This window comes from Staurois parvus, unplaced genomic scaffold (assembly GCF_062004578.1).
Source record: "Staurois parvus isolate SC_StPar_1 unplaced genomic scaffold, SC_StPar_1.0 ptg002140l, whole genome shotgun sequence".
In the NCBI taxonomy this organism is placed as follows: domain Eukaryota; kingdom Metazoa; phylum Chordata; class Amphibia; order Anura; family Ranidae; genus Staurois; species Staurois parvus.
Window position 1 is genome coordinate 164287 of NW_028319936.1, and position 17482 is coordinate 181768.

Here is a 17482-nt window from a genome sequence, read left to right on the forward strand (position 1 = left end):
GGTTCAGGGGAGTTTATTACCAATAGCATCTGCATGAGCAATCAGTCAAGAGAAATCCTGCACATACAAAAACATTGCATTTATTTTTTTTAAAAGTGAACATTGCCTTTAAGATGCCAGTATAACATGGAAGTCTTTACCTGTAGTTATAAAAAAAAAATACACTTAGCACTGGGGCTAGATTTACATCGTCACTCTGCCTTCTTGCCTCATGGCTGGGTGGAAAGAACAGAATTGACTGTGTTGATGTTCATTTGGAATGACACCCTGACATCACTTACCAGTATACTAAAACATGTAATTTCCAGCACTGCATCACACAGATGTGCACACACACACAAAAAAAAAAGGGTGCGTCCCTTGCCTTGCCAGCCTATTAAAAGTGTGCCAACATTCCACAAATGTGTGAAGCAGGCCTTCAGGACTGATTTAGAATGTGAGTAAAATGTGTAAGTGGAATTTTGCATCAGTATTGTCATGAAACAAATGGCCTAATTAACTGAGCTATAATGATGATTGCTTGCCACAATGATTATTATTTTCAGCAATTACAGCTGAAGATTGCAGTCACATGGCTGAAGATAATTATGGCATATAAGCTTACTTTCAAATGTCTACTTCTTTCCATAGGGTAACATTTCAGTGTCATGCATTGCAGATACATTACCATTCAGTAGGGTTATTTGCTGATGATCACGTGACATTTGATATTTCATGTGCCTAACTCTAAAATGACTGAATTTTGCATAGCCAACCTAAGTGGTGGTGGCCTAGGATAACAGAGGTCCAAGAGCCACCCGCATTACCATATGGCTGCCAGAAACATTTCCTGGTGTAATAAAGATCCAGAGTGCCAGCACATTCAAGCCAGATCCTCCTTACTGATTTATATATTTTTGTTGATGGATTAGTGTACAGTGAACTTGCAGTTCTCTTATTCTGGGGCTGTAGAACGATAATGAACTTAATAGCAAAGTAGTGCGATAGATTGCATAATACTTTAGGCGCTGGGTCTAGGTGTACTGACAGAGGGAATAAACTGTCTTTTTCCACCTTCGTACTTTGTGTGGCTACAATTTTTCCAGATTTCCCCTAGTAGAGGGGGGGGGGTAAAATGGCCAACAGGACTGGTGATGCGACTCAGTGCACATCTTGGCCCATGTATACATTCCTTGAAGGGCGAACATTGCTGTGTGAGATGTGAGCTAGTTGTTTCTCTGGAACCCCAGATCTTTGATCTAGAAAAGAAGGTGACAACACCTCGAAGCATTAACCTGGAAAGGAGCTTGGACATTACCCCAGCAGGTGCTGGCAGGGAGCAGTATAGAGGGGAGGGATGAATGGTGGTGCAGCAGGAGGCAGAGGTAGGTAGCTGGGTGACCATTAGGACTGTATGCTGTTGGGGATATCAGCTCAGGGGTAGCACAGCTGGAGCAGGCCTCTTCCGCTAGCTGCCAGGGGGAATGACTGCTCTGGTGAGGGGGGCAAGGATAAAAGCAGCAGTAGGCACATGCTGGTGGTAGGGGACTTAAATTATTAGGAGGACAGACAGGGCAGTCTGTCACAAAGACCACGATTGCCAAATGGTATGTTGTTTACCGGGTACTCAGGTTCCGCCTAGTGTGGATTAGATGGGGCTGGAGAGGACGCAGCTATCATGGTGCATATTTAGACCAGTGACATTAGAGGAAGGCAGAGTGTCCTAAAAAATTATTTCAGGGACTGAGGGGCCATATTGAAGAGAAGGACCTCCAGGGTGGTATTCTCAGATATACTGCCTGTACCTCAAGCCACAGCAGAGAGGCAGCAGGAGCTAAGAACTTAAGTGGTTGAGGAATTGGTACAGAAAAGAGGGTTTTGGGTTCCTAGAGAACTGGGCTGACTTCGCAGTCAATTACCGGCCCTATAGTAGGGACCTTAATGGGGAGGGTGCAGCTCTGGTGGGGGAGATGATGGCCAAGAAAGGGGAGGGGCCATGGGGAAAACCAGAGGAAGCAATAGCTAGCAGTGAGCAAAAGTAAGAGGGTGCTAATGGAGGCATTAGGGGTGTATAATCTGCAGCATTGAAGGTCCCAATGAGCACAGTGGTCTCCATCACCCATAAATGGAAGACACTTGAAACCATGGAGTCTTCCTACAGGGGGCCGCCTGCCCAAAATGAGCAATCGAGGCAGAATGGCCTTAGCCAGGGAGGTAACAAAGCACCCGATGGTCACTCTGAAAGAGTTCCAGCATATTTCTGCGGTGAGAGGATAACCTTCCAGAACAACCATCTCTGCAGCACTCCACCAATCAGGCCTGTATGGTAGTGATCAGATGGAAACCACATGCGCACCAGAGACTGACACAGTCTGCCATTTTGATAAAGAGTAGCATGCTATTCCCTCATTCTCCTTCCCCCTCCCTGCCCGAGGCACAGTGACAGATGTGTGTACTGTTTATGGGTCACTGGCCTGCCAAGGCATCTCCAGCTAGGTGCCGAGCTCTCTTTGAAAGCTGTATCCTTTCTCACCTAGGAAGAAAAGGCCAGCTTTCCCAAGAGAATTGCAGTCTCACTGACCAAAGTAACCTGTGTAATTTCACACCTCGTAACAAGATAACAGAGCCTTCCCAAGCTTTGAAAGGGACTCTGAGCTATTAACCTAGCTCATCGTAGGTGACAGAATTAGATGAACACTTCTCAAAGCAATTTTTCCCATGTCTCATATCTTGGAATATAAAAGACTTACATAAAAACCAGACACCTCGTCAGATTGCCAATGAGCATTCGCATGTTGGTGGCAACGATCTTGCACACCATCGCAGCCACTCAGTAAAGGCAAAACGGCAGCCTGCTTGGGAGTTTGTCAAAAGCACCTGAGGGACTCTCAGACCATGAGGAAAACTCTATAGTCTAAAACAAAGATTGAACTCTTTGGCTTGTACACCAAGCATCATGTCTGGAGAAAACCAGGCACCAATCACCTGGCAAATATAATCCCTACAGTGAAGTATGGTGGCAGCATCATGCTGTGGGGATGTTTTTCAGTGACAGGACTTGGGACACTAGTCAGGATCAAAGGAAAGATGAATGCAGCAATGTAGAGACATCCTTGATGAAAATCTTTTCCAGAGTGCTCTGGATGAATGACCTTAAACACAAAGCCCACATAAAAGAAGTGGCTACAGGCAAACTCTGAATGTCCTGCAGTAGCCCAGACTTAAATATCTCTGGAGAGATCTGAAAATGGCTGTACATCAATGCTCCCCATCCAACCTGATGCTGCTCGAGGAGGTACTGCAAAGAATAGAAGTCCCCAAAAATAGGTGTGCCAAGCTTATAGCATCACTCAAAACTGATGAGGTTGTAATTGGTGGTAAAAAAGGAACTTCAACAAAATATTGAGTAAAGGCTGTGAATACTTATGTACATGTGTTTTTTTTTATTTTGAATAAATTGCAAAGATTTCAAAACTAGCTTCTTTCACTTCATTCTGGAGTATTGTTTGTAGACGGGAGGTTTAGAGGGAATTAATTTAATCCATTTTGGAAAAAGGCTGCAACATAAAGTGTGGCAAAAGTTAAAGCACTGTGAATACTTTCTGGATTATATATGCACATCGATTGTTTACTAAAAAAGGGGAACTTATCCTTTGACACAAATACATCACCACCAGGACCAGATAGGTTATACCAGAATACTCAAAGTACTCTGTTGCTTTAAAGCCAGACAGCTATACCCAATTTATGGCCAACATACTAACAGGAATGGTGCCAGTACACTGGCAAAGGACCAATCTGATACCAATATTAAAAAAAAAAAAGCCAATGATATATTGCTGGAAACTATAGGAAAACTAACAATTGACAGTTTAAACTACTGGAGGTGGAAGATTTAAAAAAAAAAAAATTGTAATCAGCATGGATTTACTAAAGTATTTTTTACCAAATGAATCTATTAACATTCTATGAGGAAGTAAGCTGCCATCTAGATAAAGGGAGGCCAGTGGATGTAGTGTAACTGGATTTTGCAAAAGCATTCAATACAGCCCCCCATAAAACACTTAAATTTACAAACTAAAGTTTTTGTTTGCGGATAGAAAACCAGTTACAAGGGCATGACTAATTGGTGGTGGTAGCTAGTGAGTATTCAAAGCTGGTCTGGAGGAGAATGAGGTATCCCAAGGCTCTGTCCTAGGACCAATTCTGTTAAATCTATTCATAAATTATATATAGGTCAGTACAAATAGCTCAATCTCAGCGTTTGGTAACACAAAGCTAAAGTGGGGCAATAACTTCACAGCAGGATATAGAAACCTTACAAGTAGGCCTCAAAATAAAGAAATGGGCAAATACATGGTAAAGGTTTACTTTTGAAAAATTTAAAGTAATGCACTTGGGGCTAAATACATGAATGCAAGGGGGAGAATGCACAATTGCACATTTCCAGGTGAGGGGCGCACACACCACCCTTGCCAGCACCTGACAATCACTGACAGGGGAGAGACCTTGTGTAAACATGTCTCTCCTGCCAGCAGTAACATATTGCTGTGCATCTCTGCACAGTATGTTTCCCTAGTAAAACAGCACAGGTAACCCTTTGATTGTCCCAGATGTTAACCTCTTTCTGCCCAGTGCTTTTTATTAGCACTGATCACTGTACGAGTGTCAGAATTCCTACTGCAGTCCTGCTATGTTGCAGCACTGCCATTACAACACACTTGTAGACACTAACTTATGTAACATGTATTAGGATTTTTTTTTTTTTAAAAGCAAAGACATGCAGCAGAATACATTGTCCTAAATTTAGGATAACATTTAAACATTTTTACTGGATGTTTATTGCAAAAAGTCAAAATCATTGGTTTTTAAAATGGTCAATCTTTGTTATAGTGCAAAAATATTAAACAGATTATCAAATAGTAGTAAAAGAAAGCTGTGTGTGCGCATGCATGTGGTGGTGGGGGCAGGGGGACTGGCTATGGGACAGGAAGGGAAATGTCTGCAGGGGGACAGAATTTTGTTATAACCCTCCCCTATGCTAACCAAAAAAGGTAAAGTTTTGCTACTTTAACCCAGTTCCATACCTGGCACTTTTACCCCCTTCCTGCCCAGGCCAAGTTTCAGCGCTCACACTATGGTTACAATGTTGTATGACTGCACAATTGTCATTCAAAGTTTTTTTATCATTTTCTTCACACTAGAGCTTATTTTTTGCTAAACAAAAAAATTTGAAAAAACCTCTGGTTCCATTATAAAAGTTTGCAAATAATTGTTCTTCATAAACTTAGGCCAATATGTATTCTGCTACATTTCTTTGGTGAAAATAACCCAAATTAGTATTTATTATTTAGTCTGTAGGAAAGTTAGAGTTCAAACTATGGGATATATCTTAAAATTGATCAATCCTGAAGTATTGACAGTCCAAGAATGTTAGAACAGTACAGATATCCCTCAAATTACCCTTTTTGCAAAGTAGACAGTCAGACGCATTTCATAAACAGGCATGGTGAGTTTTTTGAAGTTGTAATTTGTCATAATTTTGGAAAATTAAAAAAGGTTTTTTTACATACTGTCACCAGTACAGTGACATCATACAACTGGTCTCCCAAACCTGTCACGGGCAGCTGTTCTGACCACCCAAACAGGTTTACCTGCATGCCTATCCTCCAGCTATGCTACCCATCACTTTGCTCATGGAATTTGGAGGCATTACCTACATATACATCAGAAAGATTTGCTTCTGTGACATTTACACAATCAAGTAATCTACAAGTGATGGCTGTCTGCACATTGTGGGGCCGATTGCAACACAAGCGAGATTTAAGCATGCTACTCCAATGTAGGCAATTTATAAAAACCTGTCAAAATGTTTGTGGTTTTCACATGTTGCTTTTAGATAACAAAGAAAATAGGTCACAGGTTGACAATTACACCCCCAATCCTCTGGGCAGCAGTACCAGAATGGACTAATACTAAGAAACCCAAATGAAGATACTGACAAGTTTGACAGGTAAAGATATTTATTCAGTCATGACCACCATCAGAAAATGCAGGAAGTTAAACCATTTTTCATTCTTCATGCATCTCAACTCCCTGCAACAGAAAATTGGGGGAAAAAAAATTAATCTTAGGGCAGGGCAAGGGGGGGGTTTACACATTGCATCAGACTGGTCTCAGTCCCATATCCGCATATCTCATCCAAACTGTCCACAATTTATGAGCTCATCACAGACCAGTAACATGCCTTCATTTAGCTAGTCTTGTGGCAACTTACCTTTTTTACACCAGCTGTAACCCTGCAATAAAAAAAAAAAAAAAAAAAAATTGTTAGTGGGGGAAAAAAAAAAAAAAAAAAAAAAAAGAAGCAATACAGATCTGAATCCAACCATGTGTCCTCTACCCTGGAAGCTCTGCAAGTCAGCATGCTAATATTTTTTAATGTTACAGACTAGCTATACATAGTTTTCCCTTGTTTTCTGAGACTGGTTAGTTTGGTTACTGTATTGCAAACAGGAAATCTGTATTTATACCCTATTCGGCTTGCACTAACATTTAGGCAGGGTATAAAGGCGTTTGTACAAAATTAGAACTGCCAAACTAATTTCAGAGTGGAAAATGTATCGTCAGTTATCGCATCTGACGGCACTTCCTATTCCAGAGTCTCATCATATTACAGTCCATTAGCACAAAAACTTTAGACTTCAGTTAAAATGTTGAATTGAGATAGGTTTGATAAACTTACTTTAGGAACAGAGGCAGAATTCCATCCTGGAAAAGAAAAAAGCAAACATTTAATAAAAATCAAACCTGTTCTCTTTGGCAGGGGGGGGGGGGGAATACAGAAGTGATATATTCAGAAAACAGCTTCTCAACAAGGGAGTTCTGCCGGTAATTCCAGCTATATTCAGTTTGTTTTCATCATGAATATCACCAATCCAACAGCAAAGGTAGATAGAGTAGATGGCAATTAGACCATGACCAGGTACACAGCACGAAAAAACAAATTCCCAGCTCATTTACTAACCAGCAGGCTTGCAAGTTTGCAGTTTGTTTTTGACATGCATCACCCTTCCATGTATTTATTGCTACAAAAGGTCAGTTATAGGTTGGGTGGTTGCCATTTGTTTGTACTGTTTGTTACGTTATCCAATGTGTCCACTCACAAATTCACTGACATTCTCTGGCTGGGTGTCCAGTGCATACCTATAGCTTTGAGGCTTAAAATGTATAGTTAGGACTGCAGATATACTGGGTGCTGTGACATGACAAACACAAGGGGTTAACTTTGTTTGCTGCAGTCTAGAAAGTGAGCAAGACATGCCTCGTCTTTCCATGTGCTTCTTGCTATGGAGAAGAGCTATAGGTTGGGGTGGTTGCCATTTTTGTATTCCAGGTACACAGCCTGAGTGTTACCTCTACCATATTTGACACCAGCTGTAAAATATGATTGCCACAGTAAACATAGAACCAAAAAGCTGCACTGTAGAACTGGTGACATAACAGGACTATTATGTTGGCTTCCTCTATGCCCAACCCCTTCCAACTATTAAAACCAACTACTGTCTTTGTTTTTTGGATAGAGTCAGGGAGGGTTATAACCCCTGTCAGTTTTTGCCATCTGTGTCCCATTGGGGAGATTTCCCTTCCTGTTTTGGCTATGGGACAGGAAGTGAAGGGACAGAAAATTCCTGTAAGGGAATACCAAGGCGACACCAGAACGGTTTAGCATCATTGGAAAGGCTCAACCTCCCTAATGGGGAACCAACCTGACTGTTCAAATCCCTTTCTATCCAAAACTAATCGTTCCACCTTCAGTGACATTTTAATCTGTATTGCACCACCACTCAAAACCACAAAACCAAGTTATACATCATATGCAGATAAGTTAGTTTTCTATGTCTTGGCCAAAACACATTTGTGTTTGGGCAAAGACAAGAATGAGTCTCATATGGACATGACGGTCCCAAACTTAACATGAGCCTGGAATGTTTGTGTTCTCTGTATAAAAACAGTGCGCATCTCAGGCCCATTTGCTCAGACAAGTGACCAACATTCTCCATCACCAGATGTGTATTCATACCAAGATGCTCAGAAAGGTAGCATTCCCCAGCCCTGAGCAGACCAGGCCATTAAGAACTTTCCTATCTGCTCCTGTTTTGCCAATTGAGGCAACTGGCAGGAAAGTGGCAAGGCTTGAACATAAAAAAAGGTCACTCAGACCTAAACACCTCTGTACCACCATTAATCTGTCATTTCACCAGTTACCACCAATCTTACACTAGTAAAGGTTTCAATTTTGGATTACCTTAAATGTAAACTGTTCTTTGTTGCATTAAATGCATTCAGCCTCAGTGCACAAGCTGCAGAAAAAAATATAAAATAAAATTAATCAGTAAAGTTTATGATAAAAGTTGATGAAAAGGCAGAGCTGTGAGAGGGTTGAGTGACAGCTTATGGAACCAGTTGGAAAACCGAACCTGTCAAAGCCCCTCAGTTTTTCTTGCATGCTGTTGGAGATCCTGCTGCTACGAGCTAGCTGCAGGCCTCGGTTTACATGCATTGACAGATTCTCAGCTTGCTAAAGACATTGCTCAGCTTCACAGCTACTGTAACCAGGACTCGTACAACCATGCTTTGGCTGTGTCTTTTGGTGCCCTTTGCCTCTTCAAGGGCCACAAATGCATGTCAGGCAGCCATAGTACCATGTTTCTGCACTATGGAGAGAGCCAGTGTCCTGTCTACTTGAGAAATCTGAGCATCTGGACAGCAAATGGTAGTGCAGCATCATTCCTTTGCAGGAGCATACAACTGTAAAGTATTGAAGCAGCAAGGCACAATCCAGCACCAGCTGACAGGAAAAAAAGTTGGCATGCTTCAAAATTAAAGGTCACGACAGCGATTGATAAACTAAAGCAGAGATTTTCTACAAAGGTCCAGCTTTATTCATAAATTCCTCCCACAGCTACTATAAAGTAGCTCTGCAACAGAGAACCTGACCCCAGCTGTCTAGTAAGACGTGCCTTGTTTTCAGAACTTTGCAATCTGTTGCAGTTTGCTGCATACATCGGTCTCAATTTAAATAAAAACACTCCCCAGTATGGTTGTCCTTAAAAGAAGCAGCTATAGCAAGATATGCATTCTGCCATAGTCTACTTCTGAAAATGCTAGATGCCTGGCTGTCATGCTGATCCTATAACCTCAGGCCTTACAAAGCCACTGACCCAAAACAAAGTATATGGGTTAAACTACATGTAATAAAGGCAGAGAGCATGTCAGCTACCATGTGAGGTCAGCAAGAGCAGCTTTTACTAGTTCTCGGTACAAGCTTCTGTTAGGCGTCACACACGTGTGGTTTTGGCACATCAGTCAATTCACAGCATTTTCTGGCACAGGTGCAGCTTGGCAAAATCTAGAACATGCTAAAACTACAGCAGTCAGTGAAAAGTCTGAAGCTGTACTCATTTAGGGCTGTATGTATTCAGGACCACATGCCTTAATTGCAGAATTCTGCTCTGTCCTCACAGCTCCAAATGAGCATACTAAAAACAAAGATCCATCCACTGTGCATTTTAGCCAGTCAGCGATGACAGTAGGGTTGGACACTGCACACCGGAAACACTGATATTTGACACAGATGAGCTAAACCACCCATGTGTTTGCATGTGGCCTTGGGACAAAATTAGTTCTGCTAGGTGAACAAAATCTAATTGTACTTTGGATAGGTAGGTTCTCATTTCTGATCATATGCAATTTTACAGTGTAATACAGGCCATACATGGGTCAAATTCTGAACACTTACTTTAGAAAAATAGCATATTGTGAGTTTTGTAATCTGATGGTACCACCATTAATTTTGAAATTTGGCAAACCAAGTCTTCAATTTCACCTCATGTTGCTAAAGAAAAGAACGTGGCCGGGGATCCTTTCTAGGTCACAGCCCAAGCTAATTTCTCTCTCAATTATATTTCACACAACTCCATAGATTAGAAATTAGTTTGTTTTTCAAAAACTTACGATCACTCAAATACGAAAAATTGGCTATTGCTGCGGCACACTAATAGGACAGAATTGGAAAAATTCCTCAGTTATGTTGGAATTCGACCCATGCATGGCCTGCATTAGCTTTTACACAACCTTACCATTTCTAGTGCCACTGGAAGTCTTGAGTGTTCACCTGGGGATGCACCATTTGTGTAGTTTGTCAGTGTACACCTAAAAAAAAAAAGTTTTGAATTAAACTCCAATCCAATGGGCAAATGTAAGCAGAACTGTAATAGATCTGGTTCACTAGTTAGGCAAAAGCCTGAAATTCACTTGCAATGTCTGTAAAACTAAAAAAAAAAAAAATTCAAATGAAAGAACACCTACATCATGCAAGTGTAATTTCCCAAAATGTTGCCAAGTAGACAAAAAACCCTAAATAGCGACCGTCAAGGAAATGTTTATCTAGGCTCACTACTATCCACAGCAGCAATAAGTGCTGTCATGGCTTGGATTAGAGCCAAACCTCAAACCTGGGCTAAGTAACTTGGCGTTCTTTAAAGTAGAACTTTAGTCAGAAAGTTAGTTCCTGCTAGATCACTTGGGCTGGCCCCTTTTACATATACAGTTACACAAAACAAAAAAATAAGTGCTTATACTGCTTAAAATCCTGTAATACACTGGGAAGTTATTTACTAAAGTCAAATATACCATGCACTTCAAATGCAGTTGCTCTAGATCTGAGGGGAAGCTCAGACGATTTTTATCATCCAATCACACCCAAGTAAAAAATTGCTGTTTAATTCTTACATATGATTGAGTATTCTTTGCAAAGAAAAGCTTCACCTCATTTACCAAGCTCTGGAGCAACTGCATAGTATATCTACCTTTAGTAAAATCAAATCCATTCTCACCCTGCTCTGCACATGTTCATTTGTGCTTTTTTAGCACTGACAAATCTAGAAGCTAATCTGCTGAGTCTGAAGATTTACTGCTCAGGGGCTCTAGTTCTCAGCAAAACAGCCTCCACCAAAAAGAAACCAGAACAATGCTGGAGGCAATTTACAGCACACCAATTTGGTAGGATCATTAACATGGAATGTATGATGCTGGCCAACAAGCTTTAAGTTATGGGTAAAGTTCCACTTTAAGACGATCATATAAAAGCTGGATGGCCGACTAGAAGAGCCAGCAGAATAATTTGAAGCCTAGCCTTTGCAGACAGGAAAAGCTATGTTATATAGTATCAGTGCTTACGACTTACACCCTACCCTCTAAAATATTGTCAGTCCTGTAAAAGTGACCATGTAGTGACAGGGTCACTTTAAAACAGATGTCCAGAGTTGCAGTAAATGCAAGCAGGCAGGCTTTTTGATGCAGAAGAGACATGCCATGTCTTTTCTACAAGACATCACTTGCCTGTCCACTCAGTTTTCTACTGAATCCACAGCTCAGTGTGCTTTCTGCCAGAAACAGACTGTATTGCATATCTTCCGCTAGTCAATCAAGAGGCCAAAACTCAGCACCAAGGAAGAACATGACAGTGGCCAGTAAGGGATCCAACTGCCACATTGCTGGAAAGTGAAGGCAAGTGTATTATGAGTTTTGGTTCTGCTGTAAAGCATAACTAAAGGGCTCAACACTCCCATTTCCAACGGTCCCTTACCAGCACCTTCTGTTATCTGCTGTTTTGTGGCCGATGTGGGATGACCTCACTCCCGCACACAAGCCGGAGCCAATCATTCCAGTACATAGGTATTGGATGGGCTGCTGTAAGCAGAGCATGCACAGCTCAATTTATGTGCCAGGGATTACCATGAGCAGGCAGGTAGGTAGGTGTGGGTCACTGCAGACAAGAAAGCATTTTGCAATGAACTGCCTGCCCACTCGAATGTAACATTAGTTCTGCTTTAACCGATTTACTATGTTCACACCAGAACAGATGTACATAAAATTTTACAACTCACCAAGAGCTCTGTACACAATGTACTTTCGGTAAATTTAGGCAGGAACGAAAATCTATAAAAAAAGAAAAGAAAGTGAACTAAGGCAAAACAGTTTGGCAAAAAGTCGCTCAAAAATACATATAAAATGTCACAGCACAAAAGTAAACCAGAAAGCGTAAAGGGAACCTATACCATACACATGTATGCCCATGAGAATGCACCAACTGGAGTTGGACTCCTCTGACCTCTCCTTATTGAGCACCCCTGACCTCACAGAAGTGCTTTGCTCCCCTCATACCAGATATACTACCCCACTACCTTTTTTCCCCCCATCAAGAGGAGGAATATACCAAGACTGAAGCAGCTGTGCACAGTAGCCAAACAGCTTCAGTCAAGTACTGGAAAAGAAAGCTAGAAGTCACTTGGATGCCAAGCACAGGTGCACCAGATCCTGTGTTCCAATCTTAGCAAGTCTCCCCCCCCCCCAGCACATTGCAGTACAGTGAAAATGTGAGTGTAAGTGGGTTATTGGCGCTCATTAGATAGTGCAGTGTTAGGAAACCCATTCAAAATTTAATGAGGAACTCCAGTCAATCTGGGATTGATTAAAAGTCAGCAGCTACAAAAACTGTAGCTGCTGCCTTTAAGCACACTCCTGTCCCAGGAACCAGCGACGTCCTCATCTGAGCCGTCCTCTCTCCCTTGCATCACCATCTCAATTGTGGGCAACCGGGTGTGAGCTTGTGGCTTCACAGCCAAGTTCCCACTGCACAAGTCGCTCTGCGCCTCCTAAATGGTCCAGCAGTCTACTGATACCTGTGAATTGTCCCTGAATATTGTGGGTGGCACTCCAATTTAATGGGCTGGGGGGGGGGGGGGGAAGAATGTATAGGGAGGCAGAAGGTACACAATATACATGCCAAGATGTGCTCCACTGCCTAAGGGCAACTTAGGATTTTTCAATGAAGTGTTATAACACCTATCAGTTTTTTCTTGCAATCCACGCCTTATGTCCCTTCCATTTCCTGACCCACAGCTACCAGGAAGCGAGGGGAAATGCCTCCAAAAATGAGTTGCCACTAGAACTAGTTGAAAGATGTTGAAAGATTTTCCCCTCCACTCGTTTTAGTGACAATTAGAGAGGATGAATCTCCTTAATGGGAGGGGGGAATCCCTCTAGTTAGGCTTGGTTCACACCTAGGCCATTTGTAGTGCATTTTACAGAAACACTACAGTCCATTTAACTTGGTTTCTCATGGGACATGGTCACAGCTATGCTTTATTCATCTGCCAAGCTTTTGGAAAGAGCCAAAAGCCTTTTAAAATGCAAAAGTGCATTTTTGGTTCAACTGACTTCAATGGATACGTAGCAACAAAAATACACAAGAAATTCTTAAGGACCCTCTGCACACTGGTATATATCCTTTCAGACTATGCAATAAATATTTGGTTCACACATATTGCAATACACATTTAAGCTGGCCAACTGCGTCAAAGTAATCCATCTATGGCCAGTCCTACTCTGCTCACGTGAATGCTACTGTGGACACAATGCTAGCTGTTGGGATTTGAGCACAGGGATCTCTTGTTTGTTGTATTGTTGGGTCAGTAGCCAGACCTGAACCTTGTAGCTCTCCTCCATTGTGTCTTTTCCCCTATGCTAGCATTGTGTCCACAGTAGCATTTGCGTAGGCAGGGCAGAGTAGGACTGGCCATAGAGGGATTACTTTGATGCAGTTGGCCAGCTTAAGCATGTATTGCAATATGTGTGAACCAAATATCCCTATTTATTGCATAGTTTGCTTGTAAGGGTATATACCAGTGTGCAGAGGGTCCTCAGAGTTTCTAGTGTTAATATGTGGTTACACCCCTTTAGCACCTGATGGATAAATGCATGCACTAGCTATTGGGATTTGAGCACAGGGATCTTATTTGTAACAAAAATACACACCAACGAGCAGGGCTCAGTTTCCTCTTGTACCAAATTTTATTGTAACTAATGTCTGCATTCATTTTGTAAAGCGCTTCACAAACTGTTGGTGCTATATAAACCCTGTATAATAAATCTCTCAAAAACACACACAACAAAAATCACCGCTGAAACAGCACAAGTGTGAACCAGGACTTATCCTTTAAAGCCTAGATCAGCTGCTTTTTTATTTTTTTGTTTTTAAGGGTGAAGACTAAGCTCACTCACCCAACCTTACAGAAAACCATGCTCCCCTACAGTCCAGCAGTGGACTGTTCCTGTCTGGAGCACACTGACATCAGGAACAGTCCATTTACAAGATTGACAGCCCGCGGGGGGGGGGGGGGTACAAGAGCCAAGAGGACTAGTCTTGTGAGAGGATGATCGGCAGGTCACGAGATATGATATAGCTTCGGTGTCTTACAGCAAAACCATCATTTAACCTGAGCAGTGCTGGCACAGCCCTTTAAAAAAAAAAAAAAAACCCACATGGATTTCGGCTGTAAACGGAATGGCAGCAATGAGAAGCTTCTATGGTTACTGCACTGCCCATACATGCACACAGCTCCCCATACAGTGCGGCGGTAGCAGAGTATGACTCGGGATGGGTGAGGTGAATAGACAGCTCCCTGCATTCCATGTACTAGAAGAGCGCCCCCTCCGCCTGCACTGTGTACACAGAAGGAACTATACAACGTGTCTCTCCCCTCAATGTTGCTGACCTCCGCACAGCACAGCAGGAGCAGCGACCGTCAGAAGAGAAGTGTACTCTGGGCCTCTGCTTGACCGCGCTAGTTACACAGCCACTAACCCGGCTTCGATCAGGGCCTCGTCTAGAACACTCCACTACACAGCCCCAATACATACCTCGCTCTATCAGTCAGGGGGCCAGGCGAGGGTAGAGGCCTCAACCCGGCACACATGAGGCCCCAGCCACGCGGATGGCTCTAGCTTGTCAACGTGCTCCATTGCGCTCACCAGCACGGCACAGCCGGGAAGAGAACGAAGGGCAGCACGCTGCTACATTTGTACTGCTCCACGCCTTCTTTATTCCCCATCTGATTGGCTGACTCTCAGTGGGCAGGACAACGCAAGGCAGGATGGGAGAGCTGCCGTGCTTTATATCAGAATGAATGAATGCCTTCAGTGATCTGTGTGGGCTGACTGCATGTTACGGATGTATCACAAAGGGGAGGGGAAGTTTCTACAGGGGACAATCCTCAATCATGTGATTGGGTAAGGGTTCTTTCACGTGACTTAAGAGTCTGAAGATGGAAAAGGGAGGGGCTTGCTTCAGAAGCCCTAATGGTGTGTCTGCTACAATGTGATAGGATGAAGGGCTCACTAGAGGTTACAATGTGTACAGTGGAGCTGGTGGTCACCATTTTAACCACTTTACCCCCTTCCTGACCAGGCCATTTTTTGTGATACGGTGCTGCGTTACTGTAACTGACAATTGCGCGGTCATGCAACACTGCACCCAAATGAAAATTACATCCTTTTTTCCCCACACAAATAGAGCCTTCTTTTGGTGGTATTTGATTGCCTGTGCATTTTTTATTTTTTGCGCTATAAACAAAAAAATCCTGACAATTTTGAAAAAGAAAAACAGTATTTTTGACTTTTTGCTATTAAACATGTCCAGTAAAAAAAATGTAAAAAATCAAATTTTGTCATAAATTTAGGCCAGAATGTATTCTGTATTCTTTGTTGAAAAAAATCCCAATACGTGTAAATGAATTGGCTTATGTGAAAGTTATAGCATTTACAAATGGTGGTATAGTGGAATTTTTTTTTTTTACCAGTAATGGCAGCGATCAGCAACTTGTAGCGGGACTGCAGCAGGCATTCTGACACTGGGGGGAACTGACTTGGTGTCACTGACATCCCCAGTGACACCAATACAGTGATCAGTGCTAATAAAAAGCACTGACACTGTACTAATGGCACTGGGCAGGAAAGGGTTAACATGAGGGGTGATCAAAGGGTTAACTGTGTGCTGTTTTACTATGCGGGCTGTGTGTGTGTTTCACTATAAGCACATTGCTTTGTATGGCTCTGCTATGCAGAGCCATACAAAGTAGTGTGCAGGAGCTGACGGAAGAGATCTGTATTGTTTACATACAGGTGTCTCCTCCTTCAAAAATCCTTGGGGATCACCGGGTGCCGGCGGGAAATCACTGGCCAGGACCCAGCAATTGACAGCCAAGGCTACAAATGGCGACGCAGGTAGGGCGCACACGCCCCCCTACCCAGAACTGCAACATCACGTATATATACACGTGATTTTGCACACCCGTGCTGCCCTGTAGCAGTATTTCTGCTATAGGGTGACGCGGAAGCAGTTAAAACCGAAGCAGTTAAAACTGGATCAGTGTAAGTAAATGCAGGGGTTGGACAAAATTATGGAAACACCAGGTAAAAGAATGAAATCGTTACCTAGTATGGTGTTGGACTGCCTTTGGCATTCAAGACGGCCTGGATTCCCCTGGGAACTGACAAATATAGGTCTTGGATGGTGGGTAATAGGATCTTATATCACTCTTCATGCAAAAATCTTTCCAGTTCTCGCAGAGATGCCAGAGGTGGAAAAGGAGCCTGAACCGTGCTCTCTATAATGAAATATAGTGGCTTTATGAAACTGAGGTCCGGCGCCTGCAGTGCCCAGGGAAGGTGCGAGACTTTGCATGTTCATCAAACCATGATTTGACACCAATTGTGAATCGAAGCAATTTTCATCTTGGTAAATGGTTCTGTCTTTGGGAAACATTGCCAGCACAATGGGGTGCACATGGTCGGCCAAAATTTGTACATTTTCGCTGGCAGTCCTTAACCACTTACCTACAGGGCACTTATACCCCCTTCCTGCCCAGGCCAATTTCCAGCTTTCAGTGCTGTCGCACTTTGACAAGTGCACGGTCATGCAACACTGTACCCATGTGAAATTTTATCATTTTTTTGTGACAGATAGAGCTTTATTTTGGTGGTATTTAATCACCTCTGGATTTTTTATTTTTTCTTAAACAAACCAAAAACCACTGAAAAGTTTGAAAAAAAAATGTTTTTTCTTAGTTTTTGTTATAAAATTTTGTAAATAAGTGATTTTTCTCCTTCACTGATGTGCGCTAATGAGGCTGCACTGATGGACACTGATTGGCATTGATAGGTGGCACTGAAAGGCAGCTCAGATGGGCACTGATATGTGGCATTGATATGTGTCACTGATGAGCACTGACATAAGGCACTGATGGACATTGACAGGTGGCACTGCTGGGGCTACACTGATCATCAGTGCCCTGATGATCAGTGTACATGTCCCCTCCACAGAAAGCCCATTACCTGCTCTCCTCTCGAGCTGTCAGCGTGACAGGAGGAGAGAACTACCGATAACTGTGATTTGCCGAAAGGAGTACAGATAGAAAAAGGGAGGAGGTGAAGGCTGTGCTCTCTGATCAGATTGTACTGGGCTTGATCTCCCACTATCTCCTTCCCACATTGCTCCTGTCCCAGCAGCAAAAATAGTAGGAGCTAAGCAAACCCTGCAAAGTTGATCGGAGTGTGTTCTGTGTTATCTCTGGTATACAGACAGGTGGGAAGGGAGCTG

At 42.7% G+C, this 17482-nt stretch overlaps 1 long non-coding RNA gene and 5 other non-coding genes across 6 annotated transcripts; all 6 read right to left on the reverse strand.

The window, feature by feature from the left end:
- Positions 1-5984: 5984 nt before the first annotated feature.
- On the reverse strand, positions 5985-15035 carry LOC149432436 (uncharacterized). The gene is made up of 7 exons (XR_016308992.1): positions 14746-15035; positions 11931-11982; positions 10122-10194; positions 8288-8342; positions 6725-6750; positions 6257-6278; positions 5985-6075 (listed from the first exon to the last, which is right to left on the reverse strand). It is a non-coding gene; the product is annotated as an uncharacterized LOC149432436 (long non-coding RNA).
- On the reverse strand, positions 6148-6219 carry LOC149432437 (small nucleolar RNA SNORD99). The gene has a single exon (XR_016309103.1). It is a non-coding gene; the product is annotated as a small nucleolar RNA SNORD99 (small nucleolar RNA).
- On the reverse strand, positions 6584-6655 carry LOC149432438 (small nucleolar RNA SNORD49). The gene has a single exon (XR_016309101.1). It is a non-coding gene; the product is annotated as a small nucleolar RNA SNORD49 (small nucleolar RNA).
- Positions 6834-6906, reverse strand: LOC149432439 (small nucleolar RNA SNORD65). The gene has a single exon (XR_016309102.1). It is a non-coding gene; the product is annotated as a small nucleolar RNA SNORD65 (small nucleolar RNA).
- Positions 10358-10488, reverse strand: LOC149432440 (small nucleolar RNA SNORA16B/SNORA16A family). The gene has a single exon (XR_016309099.1). It is a non-coding gene; the product is annotated as a small nucleolar RNA SNORA16B/SNORA16A family (small nucleolar RNA).
- Positions 14573-14710, reverse strand: LOC149432441 (small nucleolar RNA SNORA16B/SNORA16A family). The gene has a single exon (XR_016309100.1). It is a non-coding gene; the product is annotated as a small nucleolar RNA SNORA16B/SNORA16A family (small nucleolar RNA).
- Positions 15036-17482: the final 2447 nt, after the last annotated feature.